Below are 19926 nucleotides of genomic sequence, written 5' to 3' on the forward strand. Positions count from 1 at the left end.
ATCAAGGCATTACCTTCATTTTCCCAAATGACCAGCTGAATGAGAGAAGCTTCTTAGAGAACACATTAAACAAGTGTGTTTTAAAGCTTTGGAGATAATCTGCAGTCATAGCAGGACTCTTCAAAAAGAAGAAGCCACAAGGAAGAAAGAGGACCTCAAAATCATTGATATACTCATTGAGGGCACAGTGAAATGGCATTTTACAGCCTTCTGATGTGGCTGTTCTGGTAGAAATTGAGTCCAAGCCACACCCGTGTAGCTAAAGGGGAAGTCTACCCCCAAAGAAGGAGATACTTCTGATGTCATTCCTGGGAAGAGGCAGGTTCTGATGTAGAAAATAGGGATTTGGAAGTGAAGTCTCAAACAGGAGAGAGAAGTAGTAGAGTATTCTTTCTTTTCTAAGAATAATCCTTCCCTGGATTCTAAGGATTTACGATATGTTCAAGAATAAACTCTGGTGGTCAGGGAAAGTTGGTCTCTGCCAAGTAGAGGTGGCTGTCAGCAGGACTTCTGGAAAGTGGGCTGGACTGACTGGGCACCCAGGAGAAGCACCATCTTGTTATCAGATCAATGAGATTTATTTGCCACTCTGGAATTGTTCCTGTTAGCCTGAATCATTAGTAAAGTCTTTTTAAATGTAAAAGCTTATCCAACTATGCCATTAAGACTTAAGGAAAGGGTCAGTTCATGCTCAGGAAGGTGGATCCTAGAAGTAACAGTCTTGTCGCTAGACAAGAGTAGGGCTTATCATATTTAGCTGTTTCTTGCCATCTGTAGATTTTCTCCTAATTGCCAACCTTGGATTATAGGAGTTTGGCTCTGTCCAAGGTAGCAATAGGTTTCTTATAATAACTCCAGAGAAAATTAGAAACTCTTAGTACTAAAAGTGAAGTAGATTAAATGCCAGTTTGTACCATCTGAGCTCCTTCTCAATACAGTCTAAGAGGACTCTTTCTTCTCTCTGTGATAAATTAGGACTCAACTTTATCAGCGCCTCTCAATTATTTATATTTCATTCTCTCTTCTAGTTCTTTAATTTCTTGTTAGGATAGGTGATGCATTAGGTTCGTGCATCATAGATAGAGGTTAGTCTAATTAAGATAATTAAATTTGTTCTTTTATCTTTAAGTTTTATTCAGGGACTTAATCTTCTATCTTATCTCTGCTCTCTCCTTTTTCTATTTGTATTGGAAAACACTGAACCAAAGATAAAATAAAGATGCATTTTATAGTTCACTAAATTTTTGCCTCATTTTTATTTTTTGTCTTCTGATATCCAAAAAGCAATAGAGAGAGATCAATCTTGGTTCCATTAATAATTACAAATAGTTTAACATTTTGCAATAGTGAGCTAGAACTGGCTGGCCTATAGGATCTACTGATAAATATTCAAGAATTTCACAAGCTGCTTGTTAAACTATTAATGACTTGAAATTGGCCATGGGAGGAGTATTTACATCACCATGGAAATTGGAAATTGCTATAAATCAGAGGTCTTTCTCCTCCTCTTTTTTTACAGAGAGCTGGTTTATCAACATATCACCAAATTTGGTTGTCAGCATCATAAATGTGGTATAATAATGACTTTATGATGTTTTAAAGTGGACTGATTTTCAAGAGTAGGTGACAGAGTGGGCAGAGTTTTGGGTGACAAGTGGTCAAGTCCTGATTCTTTCAGTGACAAGCTATATGACTTTAGGGGGATCAACTAATCTCATGTTGCCTTGGTTTCCTTAAGTATAAAATACATGATTTAACTTGATGAGTTTCAGTTAAACCCTGAAGTTTTATCAACAGTCAAAATACTTTCCATTAAAATAGAGATAGATGAATAACTGAACTGCCTTGGATGGAAAGGTTATTAAGAAGTTTGTAGAGTGAGAAAAATTGACACTTCACATTATGAAAAGAGGAAAAGAAATGGCATCAAATGAGATAGTTACTGCAAAAAGAGTCCATTGAAACAAGAACATATGGAGGATAATGTCTGCCATATTCAAATTAGTGCCAGATTTTTGTGGTTTGTTGGATGCTTTTTCATTGACTTAGAAGGAAAAAGAATGCAGCTGTGAAAACTCCCCTCTTCACCTTGGCTGAGGAACTCTCCAAGAGAGCAGATGGTTCTGAGTTTCAAGCCATGAATCATTGTCAAGGGATCTCCTCAAGCTGCCGTGAGCAAGAAGTGCTAACGGACGAGCCTCAATGGGTAATATTTTTATTACTGTTGGTGTCAGTCACATCCATACCGTTACTACTGGAATCAGGCTTACTGTTAATAAAACTACAATTTGGAAACAAAACAGCAATAGTCAGCAAATTGTTTCTATTGAATGTCTAATGGATGTTTTAAGACCTTAGCATTCCTCTCTTTAATGCTCATCAATGAAGTAAGTAAGAGAGGAGCTTACTCTAGTCTTTCTCTATTTATTTATTTTTGTCCGATTTCAAAGCAAATGTGTGAATAAATGTTTTATATATTTTGGTATTTTAACTTGCTAATTTTTGAAAGCTGTTATCACTAATGTTATTTTGTTGGTTGTCGTATATGATCTAAATTTGTTATTTTCTTATAATGTGGGTAAATAAGTGAGAGTTTGGTTTTAGTTTTGATTTGGATAATAATGTATTTAATTCTAATGCTGTGGTTCATGATAGGTACGGATGCTCTTTGGAGGAATCATGGTGAATTAATTTGAACCTATTAAGAAATCTTGGATCAGTGGACTCTTCATGTAAGGTAGAACCAGATCAAATTGGTTCTTTCTGTTAAAACTCTAATATGCTTTTGTTGTGTTTATTAGACTTTATTTCAGTTACTTTACTTACCTTGGCCAAAGTCACTTTTAGTAGCTTTAGCTGAAATTTTACCTAGAATATCTTGGCTATTTTTCATGGAATGTAATGATTGGAATGTGCTTCAGTGATCATTTTTAACACGTTCAATTGCAGAATATCTTGGACCATTAGGTTTCAAAAGCAGAAATCTAATAGAGGACAAAGTGGTCCAAAGTAAAGGTTTTTTCCACAGTGTGGAAAAGTCAACATTTGATGGATTCTAGGTGTCCGTGAGAGAAGAGAGAAGGGCGGTTTGAGAAAGCATATCCACTTTTTACTGCAGAATTTAGTCTAGAAATAGTTTCATGGCGAACGCTTTGAAGAGCATTACTTTTCTGATATGAAGGGCGGGTGGTCAAGTGCAGAGAGCAGAGGATTTGAGTCAGGGAGACCTGCTCCATCCTCTTAAACTATGTGACCAGTTTAAAATGGCTCTGAGGTACTTTCCTCAACTATAAAATGGGGAGAATAACATGTACCTCAGTAGGTTGCAGTGTGATTGTGAGAAAGCAAGGCCAGTTGCTAGAGTCCTTAGATTTTACCTGGCATGTGGTGGTCAGTCACCAATAGTAGCTATCATTAGTGTTTTCTCATCGTACTGTTGGCTAACTCAGTGCTTGTCATTTTAATGTGTATGAAATGTTTCAGAGGAAAAATACTATAACTGATAAACATATGAAAGATGAAAGCAAAGCAAAAAAAAAAAAAAGTTTCATCAGTGCTTAGAAAACAGATTTCTTAACCTGGCTCTGTCACTGTTGACATTTATGACCCTGAAAAACTTCACTTGTTCTTTCCATATCTCAGTGTTGGGTGTAAAATAAGGAGCTGAAATTACATTAACCATCAGAACAGTGCTCTGAAGAATACCGGTGTTGATTTTTTATTCTTAGGATAAAAGAGTTCCATGTTAAATTTAGGGGAAACAACTTCCGGACACTTTAGAATTTTGTTGGAAATTTACCTTGCTAATTAGCATATTAAAATATGGTTTAATATGATTTTGATAAATAAAATGTTGAACTTGATATAACCCCATTTCCCAAACATTCGACAAGAGCAATCTTTATTCATGGAAAAATCCATCTTGCTGAACTTTTTCATGTAACTCAGTTGGGAAATGCTATACAGAGTGTGCCCTATATTCCCTTATAATTCTAATTTTCTGTGACTGTCACTAAGTAGTTGAATGAATATGGTAGGTGATGGTTTAGATGGGGCGTGACTTTTAAAATTTATTTTATATGGAAAGAATAATTTCTTTTTGGACCATTAGAGGGACACATTTGTGAATTAAGGCTAGGTTTATGAGTGAAATTATAACAGTTTTTACATAAATGACATAGGCTTACAAACGCATATGTTATAATTATCAATTACTGTTTTAATTTTTCTTCATCTGTGAAATAAATATATCTCAAAAACATTTGCCATTTGATTGCACATTATTAACTCTTGTAAACATTATCATTTCTAAAAACACTTGTCAACCTTAAAGTCCTCACCATAACATAGTATAGATGTATGCAAAACATGGAATGTACACATTACTGCTGGAGGGTTTAAATTTACTCACTGAGATAGCACAATTGCTTTTCTTTAATTTATACCACATGTTTTTTCTTTATTTAGCTTTTAATTCTGTAAAGAGTATGGGGATATAAATTATATGAAGGATGTGAAACATAAGCCACTCCAATCATGGCTATATGGCATCCTCAATTTGCTAGAATAATTTTCATTTGTCAGTTTTTCAGATAACTTTAGGAATCTCTCATTGGGCCTGTGCGTCTAGTGCACGTGTGAAAGAATTTTTATGCGGTCTCTTCCTACTTCTAGAATGAGAATCCTTCTGTGAGGAAGGTAAGAGCTATAAGATAGGCACGTGTTTCCTGCAGGTTTTGTGGCTCTTGGTGATTCAAAGCTTGGCGTAGCAATTATTCCTTCATGATCATACAGTTTATCTGAGGGAGTCATAAATCTTGTCAAGTTGGAGGCCACATTTATATGTATAATAGTGGCTACCCTTCCCCACACATACTAATGTTCTTGGTACAATAGGTAAAGGGAAGTGAACAGTTGTGGAGTACGACTTACTGTGGCTTCTCTTTCGAATCTCCTACATATAATCTATTATTCATCTCTTTCAATTATTCCTCATAACAATTTCTCACATATTTCCCTGGGCTTAATTCTTGGCTCTGTCACATACTAGCTTGATCAGATTTTAACCTCCTTAGGTCAAATTTCCCCATCTATAAAGTACACACTCTGAAGATGTAAACATTATGGGAAGCGAGGTGTGATTAGTGAAAAAATATCAGTGAGATGATTTGTTCAAATGTGTGGAGTTTGGTACATAGGAAGTACTCAGGAAATGTTTGCTATCTTTATTATTTATATTGTTAATTTAGGTTTTCATTATATTTTGGCTCTTATCTGGTATATCTGACTCAAAATCTTTTCTTCCCCTGTTCAAATCCATCCTCCATAATTCTTCCAGAATGATCTTTTAAAATTGGAGATCAAACTATATAAGAAGTGCACCATTTAAAACCCTATAATGGTTCCCAATTTCCTGTAGGATGGCACTCACACCCTATAGCAGGACAAACTGAGCCCTCTAGGACCTCTTGTCCATCACCAAGCTCCAGCTAAACCACTTGCAGTTACATTTTTGTACTTCCATATCTTTGTACATGCTTTTCCCACTGTCTCGAATGTATAAGGAACTGTGTTCTACCTCTGCCCTTCACGCTGACACTCTGTTCTTCTCGATCCAGCTGCTGGCTCACTGAGCAGCATTCATTCTTCCACTGTGCCACAACCGTACTCCCATCGTGTAGACTTCTATCATAGTGCCTCCTATACTTCACTGCAATTATACGAGTTTCTCTCTCCTCGCCCCTCTCCCTCCCTCCCTCTCTCATGCTCTTTAAGGAAAGTCACTGGTTCTGGTTCGCCTTTCTGTCCCAATATCAGAGATGATCCTTGATGAATGTTTGTTGTTGAGTGATTGAATAAATGGGAGCTGTTACGGAACACAGTGGGCATTCCTTCCTAAATCCCTAAACAACATTAGTGCACTAAAGCAACGTACACTTGGCAAACAGTAGGTACTCAGTAAATAACTAATGAATTAACTAAATTATTTGTGAAGTAAAAGGAAATTGGAATCACTTAACCAAAAGTACCAGATGCGGTAATATTACTGAGTTAAACACAAGAGTTGGAACTAGAATGAAGTCACTTTCTACAATCATTTGAGTTATCCCATTTTCCCACATTTTCTCTGATTTTTTTAGATATCACAATTTAGGGGTCATAATTCACAATTGCTTAAATATATGAGGTGTACTTGCCATTCTTTGAAAAGGTTAGTGCTATCATAAGATGTGTAAATCTTCTTTTATGAAAAAGATGACAAGCAAAATTATGGTCCAAGTCAAGATTTTATAAAACATTGACTTGGATATGCTTGCTTTTAAAGTAATTTTAGTTTAATTTCTCATTAGAGGTTCAATCCTTATTTATATATGATGATCAAGCCGATAATATTTTTGTGTCATTGATAAATAGACCAATGGAAATAAGGTCAAATATAGAATTTTCTTCCCTTTAGAATCACTGAATATTTTACATTCCACATTACTGTTTTATAGAATTTCAATGACTAGATAAATAGGATCCTAGGTTTTACATTTATGAAGATATTAATAAATGAGCAGAGATGTGCCTAAATTGCCTAGAGAAAAAAGATGTAAATGGAGATATATCTACAGGAAGTGTAGCAACAAGGTACCCTGCCCATTCCCAGTGCCTGAGGACTGGTGGTAAAAGGACGAAATCAGCTTTGATCAAGTCTCAGCTTTGAGCCCGGTCTGAGTGGAACCAAAACTCAAGCTTAAAAGTTAAGAGGAAAAAAAAAAAGTCGGTTTATTTTGCCATAATTTTCCCAAATGGTTTGTATTTCCCAAAATTGAGCTCTGCAGTTTTATAGACCCAAGCTCTTTTTATCCCTATGCCACTCTTCCATATAATCTTTTGAGGCCCTTTAAACCTGAGACTATCTGTATCAGAATAGCCTATTATTATACAACACTCTGTGGAGCCAAGTGGAGCCTCCAGGCTTTCGTGGTTAATGTAAGAGCATTTTCCTGAAGCCCTGGGTGACAGGAACTGCTGATCTCAGCAAAGGTTGGCACAGGCAAAGCCAGAAAATTATGCAGAAGAATTTATGGAATCCATCATTATGTGTTTTACTACCTTTTCTTTTCATTTACAGAGAGTGGCACAGAATGCTTGAGTAACAGACAACAGGAATGACAAAAAACTAAGGTGAAGGAATAATTGGATGAGAGTATAGAGTGTCAGAAAAAGCTTGGACTTTAGAGTCAAATACACCTAGAGCAGGCTCATAAGAGTTGGCCAGAGTTACTAACTCTGTCCTCTCTCCTCTAAAGAATAAAGGTAAGATGCTATAACAGACATCACCGGGGCTTTGCCTAGATCTCCTGTATGCCCGTAGCCATGACTGATGGGTGCAGGAATGTAGATGCCAGCTTCCTTGTTCCCAGTGGGCATAAACCGAAGGTGTAACTTATCATCCAGAGTTCTCCTATGGGTCAGACTAAAGCAGCCTTCTAAGGGACTTCGCCTGAGAGCATGCTGTGGTCACGGATTTTTTCATATCTACATCCTGCTTTTTCTACTCCCTTACTGGTTTCTCAGAGCAGTTCCTTAATAAATCATTTGCATACGAATCCTCATTTCAGAGTCTGCTTCTGATCTAAAGAGATGTCTATTTTGAACGTTCCTGATATGGAGTAGAGATAATAGGTGTAGGATGCCTGTCAGGAGTTAGGTAGATAGTCAGACATGGGGAACACAGGGGAACAAAGGAACGGTGGCCCAGCCCAGAGACTGCTCAAAGAACACCTCATTGGTAGTAGAATTCTGGGTAAGCACTAGGTAAAGTGTTATATAGCAGCCAAGTGTCAGTGAGAATGACCTCACATGCCAGTATCTTAGGAACACCTTTGTACCCACCCCTCATAGCCCTACTATAATACAGATCTTCTCACTTCTGCATTGTTGCAGCCCCTCTTCTCTGAATCTGCTCCTCCTTTGGAGCCTACTCTACCTTTTGTCTTTTCACCTCCCAAATTCCACAGGGCTGCAGACTTCCTTAGTGTGGAAGTCTAAAATATACTTGTAATAAATCTTACTTTTTCTATGGCCCTTTTTCTAAAATATACTTGTAATAAATCTTACTTTTTCTAAATCTCATTGACCTGTAATTCTTTGCTGTGTTGGCGGGGAAGAATCAAGGAAAAATGCTAATTGCACTTCTGTGTTGTTACCTGCAACCCAAGCCACTGGAGTTCAAATTGCCCCTAAACTGTAATAAGAATATAAATGGCAAAATAAATGCCAATGATAAATTACTCTCTTATTTAGTCTTATTGATATTTTGTTTCTTCTTATGCTTTTATTCTGCCTATCTCTATGCATATTCACCTTTTAGAGATTCACATTCAAAAATCCTCAATGGTGTGTATGTTTTAGGTGAGAAAATTGATTTTCATAGCAAACTGTAAGGGTGAGCGTGTTTTTCTGTGTCGATGACTGTCTGGTAGTCTGAACCTTCTTGCTGGTCAACATATAGATGGCAATTGAGTCAATTCTAGATGTTAAATTAGTGCTTCGATTCAGTGGTCATGTTCCATGGTGGCCAGTGGCTTTCAAGTCAGATGGAGCTGAATATGAATTTGTGTACTTCGCGAGTCCCTCTAAAATACAGTGTCTCAAGGTTGTATTTTAATCAAGTGAGAGCTTAAGTCCATGCCTGACAGGTAGTAAGTGCTGAACAAATAGTAATTTTTTGACTGTTTTTATAACTGCTATATTTTAGTTCCATTCTAATATCCCCAAAGCTTATTATATTCCTATTTTGATGATTCTCTCAGATATGCTGCTATTCCATTATGTATATTCATTCTGTCCAATGTGTTTAGTGACTTTCCAAAGTAAAGTTTGATTAGCTACTAAATACCTTTCTGGGTCTTTGAGGTCTTGTTTTGTAGAGGAGGATAAATAATTTTCCTTCTGCCCCTCTGAGGTTTTAGCTGAGAACGTTATAAGAGCCAGATTAACAAGAGAAAAATAAACAGGTTTATTAACATATACATCATGTATGTGTGTATATATATATATATATATATGGGAGATATCCAGGTAAAAAAATAAGTAACTTAAAGTGGTGGCTTAGAATTCTGATTTATATGGCAACTTTAACAAAGAACAGTAAATTTGTGGAGAAACAGAAGAAAGACACAGAACAAAGGAAAGCAGTTTTGGGGTTTTAAGTGTGGAAGTAAAGGCTACCTGGTAAAGTTTGTTATGCAGATTCCTCTATAGCTATCTCCAAGCTGATAGGATCTAAAATTGTATCCAGGGGATGAACTTTTGTTCCTTCAGATAGCAAAGGAGGCAGGGCATGTTTGTAAATTTATGATCTTTTAGGCAAATAGGGAGTAGAGAGCTTTTCTTGCATTTGCTTCTTCTCAATTAAGTTTAGCTCAAACTAATCCTTATACCAAAGTGGTGTATTTTGGGGTGGCATGTTCTGCTACCCTTCAATTTTAAGGGACACATCAAGGAAAATGTTCTACTTGTCCTCTCAAATACATTACAACAGTAATTCAATTAAACTGGAACGTAGCACACTACTCCTCTGGGTAACTTGAAATCCAATAAGTTTCAGCTGTACGCTTTAACAATAAGGCATATATATATTTACATTGTATGTTCACCTCCTATAGTTAGATTTCTTTCTGTCACCACATGTTTGACCCTCTTTACCCCGTCTACCTTCCCCTTCCCTCCTCTCCCTTACCCTCTCGTAACCACTACTCTGTTGTCCATGTCCATGAGTTTCTGTTTGTTTGTCCTGTTTATTTGTTGCTTTTAGGTTTATATCCCACATATAAGTGATAATTATGTGATATTCAACTTTTTCTGTCTGGCTTATTTCACATAGTATGATTATCTCAAGTTCCATCCATATTGTTGGAAATGGCAGTATTTCATCTCTTTTGTGGCTGAGTAATATTCCATTGCATATATGTACCACAGCTTCTTTAGCCAATCATCTATCATAGGACACTTTACTTGTGTTTTACAAAAGGTTGTATGATTATAGATTGTATTGTCAATGAACATTGATAATATTCTCTGGAAAATATTAAGACTATGATAGATCATTTTCTTTACAGAACAGATTAGAGTAAGTCCTCTTTAAAGCCAGTGGGTTTACCTAAAATGATTTTTTTGACTTCGTCTTGTTCTGTTATTCTAAATTTGTCATAGTGACCTTTCCATTAGGCCTGAGGTAGGAACACTCAAATTTCCCCTCTATTTTGATTATTTTAATATGGCCTCTAATTACCTCTATTTACCTCTTAATTTAAAAACACCATTTTTAAAAAGTTGGAATATGCCATTTTCCTAAAAATATGAGCTTGCACTTCAAGCAAAACTTACACATTACCATGAGAACATCTTTTACAAAAATGATTTTTATCTGTCTCTGGGCTTTTAACCATTTTCTTTTGCCCTTCTGCTATGAGGGAAAGTGCTCCTTGGGCTGGACTCCTGGGTATCACAGGGGCACAGGTGACAGTGCTTTTAAATACATGTTGTCCTCTTGGACCTCTGATGGAGCACACCCACTGAGCTATCAGCAGGGACCTGCTAGGCTGAGATTTCTCAAGACTTTTCTGGTGATTATCTTCCTTACATGTTTCCTCCACAGGACACTAACAAAGGGATCAGAGGCAGACAGTCATTAGCTATTGTGAAATTTCTTTTGTACTTAACATTTCAGTGTGTCTTCCTTTCCGGGGATGTGCATTGTGCTCACTTTAAGTTAGGGATCCCCAGAGGCAATAGATTGACTTGAGATCTATATTTTTATGTATATACATATATATGTATGTTTACATATATACATGCATATGTATATACTACATGAACATGTGTGCATTTATGACTCCTTGTTCAGTTATCCTTAATTTATCTAAATTTGTGTTAAATGTATTTTTTAATTTGCTTGATGATGACTTCAAGTTATCAAAATATAACTTCTCAAAACAAGTTTGCTACTTTGAATTTTAAGAGGCTAGAGAAAGGAAAAAAATCAGTCAACTTAATGTTCCTATTTAATTGTGTTTTTTTTTGATGAGTCAATCATTAGATTTGGTGGTACATTTAATGTGCAGTTTCTAAGTGTTTGGGTTAGATTAGCAAACAATGCAGATTAAGATTCACGCTTTTGTGACATTTATATTCTAGTAGGGGGATAGAAAATAAATAATAAAATTATTTTGGTAATTTATTGCTGTGTTAATACATTACCCCCAAATAATGTTGTGGCATAAATAACATTCAGAAAAAGAAGTGATGGTGAGTTGTAGAGCTTAAACCCTCATACATTGCTAGTGAGAATTTAAAATAACACAGTCGCTTTGGAAAACATTTAAAAAGTTTCTTAAAGAGTTAAACATAAATTATCACATAATCCAGAAGTTTTACCCAAGAGAAAAAAAAAACACATGTCCACAAAAAAGACTTGTATATGAATGCAAGCATCATCATAGCAGCATCATTCATAATAGCTAAAAAGGAGAAATAATCCATATATCTATTAACTGATAATGTATAGTATAAACGAAAGTGGTATATCTAAACACTGGAATGCTATTCAGCAATGAACAGGAGTGAAGAACTAATGCATGCTACTACATGGATGAGCCTCAAAAGCATTAAGCTAAATGATAGAATCAGTCTCTTTAGCATGGCGATTTCAGGACAGCTGGACTTTGGGCTTCTAAGTTGCCTGTCCTGAGAGAAAGAGAGACAATAGAAAGCTATATTGTTTTTTTATGATCTCCCCTTGGGAGCCATTCTACTACATTCTATTTCTTAAAAATCCAGCAGTATATATATGCAATGGAATATTATTCTGCCTTAAAAAAGAAGCAAATTCTGCCATATGCAACAACGTGAATGAAGGTCAAGGACATTATGCTAAGTTACATAAGCCAATCACAGGAGAAATACCGCACGATTCCACTGATGTGAGGTATCTAAAATAGTCAAACTCATAGAAGCAGAGAGTAGAATGGTGGTTGCCAGGGGCTGGGAGGGAGGGGAATATGGGGAGTTGCTGTTCAGTGGTCATAACTTCTCAGTTACATGTGTTGAATAAGTTCTTCTGTATGATATTATGCCAATAGTCAATACTGTATTGTACACTTAAAAATTTGAGAGAAGAACTCACATTAAATGTTTTTATCACAGTAAAAAGGAAATCAACCAAATAAACAAAACTAGAGTAGTTTTGGATACTTTTTACCAGACATTCTTTTAGGTATTTGGTTTCCATAGTGAAACAGAACAGCCCCCAATCCCTGATCTCTTGGAGCTTACATTCTGGTTAGAGGAACAGACAATATATTATAGGTGTGTAGGAAATAAAAGCTATGAAAAAAAGTAATAGGGTTATAAAAGCAAAATCAGTGGTGGATTGGAGAGGGTATTGAAATTTCAAATGTGTTGGACATAGTTGGTCTCATTGCAAAGGTGACATTTGAGCTAAGACTTGAAGGAGATTAGGGGGTTAGCTTTGCAGATGTCTGGGGGAAGATTCCTTTATGCAGAGGCGCCAGCCAGTGCAAAGTCTGGCATAGCACTTTGCTGGAGTTTTTGAGGATTAGCAAGGAAACCAGTGAAGTTGGAACAGTGAGAATCAGGGATGGGTTGTAGGAGATGATAGCATAGAAGTAAAAGAGGGGGCAGTCACGTAGGATCTAACAGGTCATTATAAGAACTTTGAGAGAAAAAGAAGTCATTGGAGGGTTTTCAGCTTGTGATATCATCTGACTTAGTATTTCATTGGCAACTTTCTGGCTGCTGTGTTGAGAATAAACTATATTAGAGCAAGTGTACATGCAGCAAGACCAGTTAGGAGGCTGTGGCACGAATCCAGATAAGAGCCGACGGTGGATCTGACCAGGGTAGTACCAGTGAAGATGATAATAGCTGGTTGGAGTCTGAAAATATTTTTGATTTTAGAAACAATAGTATTTCTCAGCAGAGTGGATGTGGTAAGGAGAGAGAGAACAGTCAAGGATATCTGCTTTTGTTTTAGCTATGAATAATTATACAACTATTATTAGGAGGGAAAAGTCCCATGGAAAGAATGATCATACATAGAGAGCTTTTAATAATTATTAAATATATGGTTTTGGATATTAAGAATAGGAAAAAAATTGGAAAAAAAAGGAGGAAGAGATGGAAAGGATGAAAGGAGGAGCTGAAAGTCCTTGATTCAAATCCCAGGTCCCTATTCATAGCTGTAAGAACTCGGGGAGTTATTCCAAGTTCCTGAGCCTCAGTTTCCTTTGGAAAGATGTGATTATAAAATTTCATAATTCATAATGTATTGGCAAGAATTAAATGATATTATAAATGGAAAGCATTTAATCTACTACCTGGCACGTGGTAAGTACCCAGTAAATGGTAGCTATTATTATTATCGTCAATAAAAATGGAAGGATAGAGGAAACTGAGATAATTTCCTTCTACTCATAAGTGAGAATTAGAAGTAGGCAATATTGCATCCCATGAGACTTCTTAAGACAGTATATGGGTCAGAGCCATTGCCCACCTTGGTCAGTTGAACAGAAATGTGTCGAAAAAAGGGATGGGCCATTTTCTAGTAAAATATCACTTAGTCTAAAACATTGTGGTCTGCCTTAAACCCTGCAGTCTTCCTTATCAGTTCAGCTTTTGACTAATTTAATTGGGCTCTGAGCCAGCTCAGAAAATTGCCTTAATATTTCTGGGCAGAGATCTGGCTAGTGACAGATGGAACCACTGGTAATGGTTATGTTACTGTGTTTTTGTTTATCTTTGTGCCTATTTGCTAATTATCCATGATAAAGTTGTCATAGGCTAGAAATACTGATATTGAGAAATTGAATCAATTAGAAATCTGGAATTATTATCACTAGAGACTCACCAGTAATGATTAATTGAAATGTCTAACAGGAAACCCTGTTAGATCCAGTCAATAAAGAAAGTATCTTATCAATAAATCAATAAAGAAAGATAAGTATCTTATGTAGTTGTTATCAAGTGGTTTTCATATATAATCAATTTCCTTAGAAATGTTCATTCTTCCTTAGTGTGGTATACTTAAACTTTTTAAAAAAGAATATGTGCTTGATGTCATACACTCTGTTTACAAACCATTCCAGATGCATACGTTACAGTGTGAAAAATCGAAAATGATGATAATTCTTTAGCACATCAAGTAAAACATTATAAAAATAAAATCTATTTATTTTGGTTTTAAATCATATATCTCAAATATGCAGAAAAATTCAGAAAATGTAATGGATATCCATGTACTCGGCATCCAGATTTCTAAAAATGTTAACACCTCACCCTCTTTGCTTCAAATATTTATTTTTTTATAGAGAAATCAACTACTTTTGATACTCCTAAGGTCCCACCAACCTTTTTCTTTTCTCTCTTTTCCAGAGGAAGCCCTGTACCAAATTTGGTCTCTATCTTTCTCATGCATGTATTTGAACTCAATAGATATATAGACAGTCATAATCAATAAATGCTTTTCCTGTCTTAAAATATTATATTAATGATATCACATTGTATACTACAGGAAAGTAATATGATAATTACTTGGTGAAAAATGATGGCTAGATAAAGCTTCATCGGAGCTAAAGAATGTTAGAAATACCTGTCATTGAATGATATTGAGAGAAAGCTATAGGATTAAATTTGGGTAAAACAATAATTACCCTCGTACCCTAAAAATGATGTGATGAAACGGGACTCTGACTTTCAAACACAACATCATTGTGAATCAGAAATAGCTGAAGCATCTAAATCCAAAATCTAGAATTGCAAATATTGACATTAATCTGTACTATCCCAGCCAGTAAATACTGCCATTCCAGGACTGTTCTGCCAGCTGTGTACTCAAGAATGATGTTACCTTACCTAAACTTCTCTCTTTGAGTCAGCGATTAGGCAGGCCTTTGCAGAATACAAAATGTATTAAAACTAAAATCGATTTGTGATTTCTTTAAAAGAAGGTGCACAATGAATATTATTTTATGTTAATATTCAGAGAGTTAAAATTTATACTATTTCTGCTAGAAAATGTAAGATTTGCTAGGGAGTTAAAATTCACTAGGATTTTACTGGTTTATTTGCTCATACAGCATAAGCCAAAGGTAAGTACTGGAACAAAGCAGGTATTTAGTAATTCTTGAATATGTCTATTTACAACTTGCTTTACGCACTCAATACTATGTTCTTTTAAATTTCTGTATTTTAACATGTGGATCGGGTTCATTATTTTTAACAATAATATAAGACAAACACTCACGCACATACACACAAGCACACCCATGTACAGACCCAGTGTATTTCTACTTCTTCAAGAGATGATTTTTAATTTTTTCTTATTGTTAACCATGCTTTAGTTGACACATAAGGACATTTCACTTGTGAAGAGGGGCAGCAGTTTCTCTAGGATAGAAATCTAGCAGTAGTACTGGTGGTCTGCAAGTGTGCACACCTTAATTTTACCGAGTATTGCCAAATTGCTTTCTAAAGGGTTGTACCACTTCCCACAGGCTATCTATGTTAATATCAACATTTGGTATCATCAGACCAATTATTCCGTCATTTTGGCCAATTTGATAACTATAAAGATATTTCACCTTTAATTTGCATTTCCTGGATCAGTAAAGTTCCATGTCTTGTGGAATTTATTGGTTATTTGTGTTTTTTAAATATATTTTTACATTTTTCTACTGTGATTTTGTCTTTATTTTATTGTTTTGTGGAAGTATTTTAGATATTCTGGCTTCTATGATTTATCTGCAGTACATATCTTAAATATCTTCTCAAAGTCTGATCTTCTCAAAGGCTTATCTTTCCATTTTACAGTGAGATCTTTGTTATACAGACATTTAACTTAGGTTTCTACAGTGGTTAGTTGAGCTTTAAAAAGCTGTGGAAAAGAGAAGTTGAACTGAACAACTATATTTTTTCTCAGATGGCAGCTCATGAAATAGTTTGGGCCTCTGGGGGAAAGAAAGTCCAATATGTTCAACCAAAAATTAAATTGAGAATGCCAATTAACTGAATACTTCTGATTCAATAACTGAGATCGTGTAGTTTTACAAATTTCTGGATGTTGAATATATCAAGAATTCTCATATACTTTCTGAGTTTTCAAAGGTTGGTTCTATGTATTAGTTGCCATTTGGCTGTTAATGTTTATTTAGTTCACTAGATAGTTCAACTATTATTTAAATTAATTAGCTAGTCATTCTGTATTTGCTGAAGACCAGGCTGAGCTACCCATTATTGTCTGTCATACAAGATAATGAAATTCATGGAACCCTAAAATAACTCAGTAAATTTGAATCCCAAACTGTTTACATTACAAAACAGATTATTAGACACACGTAGATTTCTGCCTAGCATTATTCTTTAGGATTGAAAGTAAAATGACTTTGTATGGGAAGAGATGGCTCTGAGCTGTGTATTTTTGCTATGAATTAGATAAATCCCAGGTTTAAAACTTATTTTAATCCTGGGCATCTTATGCACACACGCACGCACACACGCACGCACGCACACACACACACACACGTGTGTATATACCCAAGAATCTGTTAAAACAAGGTATACATTCAAATTATTGTAGTCTATATTACAGTGTATCTCTGGGAAGAGATTTTCACCATTGAGTATAAAGTTAATTTAATGTGCTTATAAACTTCAGCGGTTAATTGAGGTTGCAAAGTTACTCTGTAGTCTTCTATACAGAATTCTGCAGTGTATTTCCAGCATACAGTAGGTTTATTGACTTCTGCTCATTCGCTGAAGCATTCAATATTTCACAATTTACCTCTGCTTCCATTAAGTTTCTCTGGCCATTTTGTAGATTGTTAATTATCAATTCCTTAAATATGAGGAACAATCTACTTATGACAATAAATGGCAATCATTGCATAATTTGTAGAGGCAAAAAAAATTTTAATTGACTTCTAAAATCCTTTCTAAAAATTGCCTACAATGAGCCAGACATTATGCTGGGTATTGGAGATGTAAAGATGAAAGAAAAAAGACTTGATTTCTGCCCTCAAGGAGCTCATTAATTCCATGCATACTACATCGTTCCAGCAGGATCGACATATTTTTTTTTTTTTGAATCTGTTAAAACAAGGTAATTCTTTTTTCCCAAGCTTATGACCAACTCCATGTGAGCCCAGAAAGTCTTCACATTTAAAAAAATGACCATTGGTGATCTTATTGAGTATTTCATGCAGGCATCTTGCAATTAATCAGGCGATAAGCTCAGAGCCCAGTACTCCCAGGTGAAGCCGTAGCAATTTAAATAAAAGACATAAGAGCATTAGTTCCATTTGAACCTCCTTGTCCTTCCGACATGAACTGCCAGTAGCACTGTCTTGAAAGGATGTTCCTTAGCACTGCAGAGATTAGTCAGACTGTAACAGGTACCCGGAGAGAGCAATCATGCACCGATGCCGCATTCATCAGGTTCCCTTTATGTTCCGTGTTAAAAGGCCAGCTGCTAAAAAAATGGATTTTTTCCTTTGTCCTGTTGCTGTAATTGTGAAGAACTAGAGGCTGTGTAACTGGCATCCATGGAAACAAAAGTTTTGTTCAAGCTGGAGAAATGCTAGAAAATATTTGTTGTGGTATTGAAAGGCACTGACATCTTAGATTTTCATTTCATCAGATTATTGCTTGACTAAAGAATGAAAAAGGATTAGAAAAGCCTAATTACCAAAATGTAATTCATTTCTTTTTCCAGTTCTGGATATTGCTCCAGCAAGACAAATGACCCTTCAAATATTTCAAACATTTCTGATTTTATCATTAGAATTATTAATGATTGTTCCCCGGCATTGGAAGTGAGGCAAGCTTTAAATAGGTCTTGATTACTAAATGGAGTTCTTCAGTAATGCATAAAATTCAGTATAGACTACAAGGCATAAAAATGTCAGTACTGAATTATTTTACAAATACAATTAAAAGGTAAATAAAGGCACAGTGAAATGGCAAAATCATTAAGTTAAATTTACATATGATTTCAAAACCTGTGTCATAACATTAGGAAAGGATTTGCACTGCAGCCATGATTACATATTTTGAATAAGTTATTCCTTTCTCCTAAATGTCATTACCATCATTTTTCTTAACATGATATTCTGCTCTCAAAATCCATTAATTTTTTTTCGCATTCAGCTTGAGTGATTATTTTGTCATTGCTGACTGAGTAGAGGGGCTAAGAAGGGGATGCATTTTTTAAAAATCTTGTTTTTTTATATTTTCTTGAATGTATTGTTGAGTTGTAGTATTAGCACTTTGATGTAAGTAGCCAGGTGCTACAGTATGAATGGTTGTATCTCCCACAAAATTCACATGTTGGAATCCTAATGCCCAATATGACCATTTTAGAAAGTGAAGCCTTTAGAAGGTGATTAGGTCATGAAGGTGGAGCCCTCATGAATGGGATTAGTGCTTTTATAAAAGAGACCCCACAGAGCTCTCTAGCCCCTTCCACTATGTGAGGATACAATGAGAAGTCAGAAAACTGGAAAAAGGCCCTCACTAGACCTTGCTAAGCACCCTGATCTCAGACTTCCAACCTCCGAGAAGTAAGAAATAAATTTTTGGTCTTTATAAGTTACCCAGTCTGTGATATTGTGTTATAGCAGCTCAAACATACTAAGACATCAAGTTACCATCTCTTATTACATTTTTGGTGTATACTAAACTTTGCTCCAAAATATACTTGAGTTTTCTAGCAATAGTGAAATATTAAAAACAGATAAAGCAAATGGAAATTAAAAATTTAAAGGAAGATTGGAAATATGTAGTAGTAAGAGAAAAATGCATTAGACTACTTGGACAAATTAATTATTTTAACTTAGTCCTGTAACTTTATCAAAATTCAAAGGAAAATATTATGATGAGATGTATCAATATTCATCTAGCAAGGTGTGGCAGGAATACTCTAAGATGGCCTCTGCTTAAGTGTGGTCTGGACTAGCAACTTGCTTCTAACCCATATAATACAACAAAAGTAATAAGATGCCACTTCTGCAATTAGGCTACATAAAATTGTAACCACTGTCTTGCTAGCTGGCAGGTTCTCTCTCTTGCTGGTTTTGATGAAGTAAACTATCGTGTTGGGGAGATTCACATCACAAGAATCTTAGGTCAGTTTCCATCCAATATTCAGCAAAGAAGTAAGGCCATGAGTCCAACAATCCTTAGAAACTGAAGCTAGCCAAACAACCATGTAAGCAAGCTTTGAAGGGAACCCTTACCCAGTTGTGCCTTCACATGAGACCTTAGCCCTGACCGCACCTTGATTACAACTTCATAGGAGACTGTGAAGTAGAGGACCCAGCTAAGCTGTAGCTGGATTCATGAAACATAGACACTGAGAATTAGTAAATATATGTTATTTTAATTTGATAACTTGTTATATAGCATAAGATTCATTTTTTCTAAAAGTAACATTTCCTATAGATCTGTATGCAAGGATTCCTGTACAACATGAAGTATTTTCCAACAAGTTAATAAAGCTAGAGAAATGTGATTTAGTGAGTATTTTCAATGAGCCTTCTATGTAAACTGTTTGTAAGCCTAAATTTAAATTCAACAAAGTCTTTAGAAGTGTTTTTGTGTGAAAATTCAAGATAGTAAAGGCAACAAAATTCGTTATCTCATGAACCAACCTAATAATAGCGATGGAACATGAAAGATCTAGAGGTATGAGCAGCTATTTGTCCTTTAGGATACGTCGAGTGAGCTCTTTGCAAATGCTGAGCTGTAGTAAATTTTTGGCTGTATTCTCTCAGGAGTGCTGCAGTGCCGATATTCTATATTGTCAGTAAAGATGCCGGATGGCAACTTTATATGTGTGGCACGCAGGCAGAAAGCCCT

General features: G+C 35.6%; 1 long non-coding RNA gene across 1 annotated transcript in view; it reads left to right on the forward strand.

Moving 5' to 3' along the window:
* Positions 1–2123: 2123 nt before the first annotated feature.
* Positions 2124–19926, forward strand: part of LOC112476597 — a 72014-nt gene continuing 54211 nt past the window's right edge. Inside the window, exons 1-2 of the long non-coding RNA XR_003045142.1 lie at positions 2124–2206; positions 2656–2737. This is a non-coding gene — a long non-coding RNA (uncharacterized LOC112476597). The remainder of the gene's footprint in view (positions 2207–2655; positions 2738–19926) is intronic.

Source organism: Pteropus alecto, unplaced genomic scaffold (genome assembly GCF_000325575.1).
Source record: "Pteropus alecto unplaced genomic scaffold, ASM32557v1 scaffold71, whole genome shotgun sequence".
NCBI classification, from domain to species: Eukaryota; Metazoa; Chordata; class Mammalia; order Chiroptera; family Pteropodidae; genus Pteropus; species Pteropus alecto.